A 307-nucleotide genomic window follows, 5' to 3' on the forward strand; every position below is an offset into this window, starting at 1 on the left:
AGAAGAGGAAGAACAGAAACGTAGAGGTTAAATAACTAGGCAGAGGGGGCTGGAGTGCGGTGAGGGTCGTGAGGACAGACGGCACTCTTGGTGGCGGGCGCAGCAGGTGCTAAGGCCCCGAGGCGGAGAGGGGAACAGCGCAGCTCATGCGAGAGAGCGGCCCGGTCACGCAGCGCCTCGGGGCCGCAGTGGTGTCTGTCATCGTAAAAGCAACTGGGACCTTGTTTTTAATTTAGCTTTTATGATGGAATTTAACATATGTACAGGGAACAAAGGGGGAAGGTGACAGCCTAGGCCCCGTCGCCCA

The sequence above is a fragment of the Pteropus vampyrus genome, unplaced genomic scaffold (genome assembly GCF_000151845.1).
Source record: "Pteropus vampyrus isolate Shadow unplaced genomic scaffold, Pvam_2.0 Scaffold228, whole genome shotgun sequence".
Lineage (NCBI taxonomy): Eukaryota > Metazoa > Chordata > Mammalia > Chiroptera > Pteropodidae > Pteropus > Pteropus vampyrus.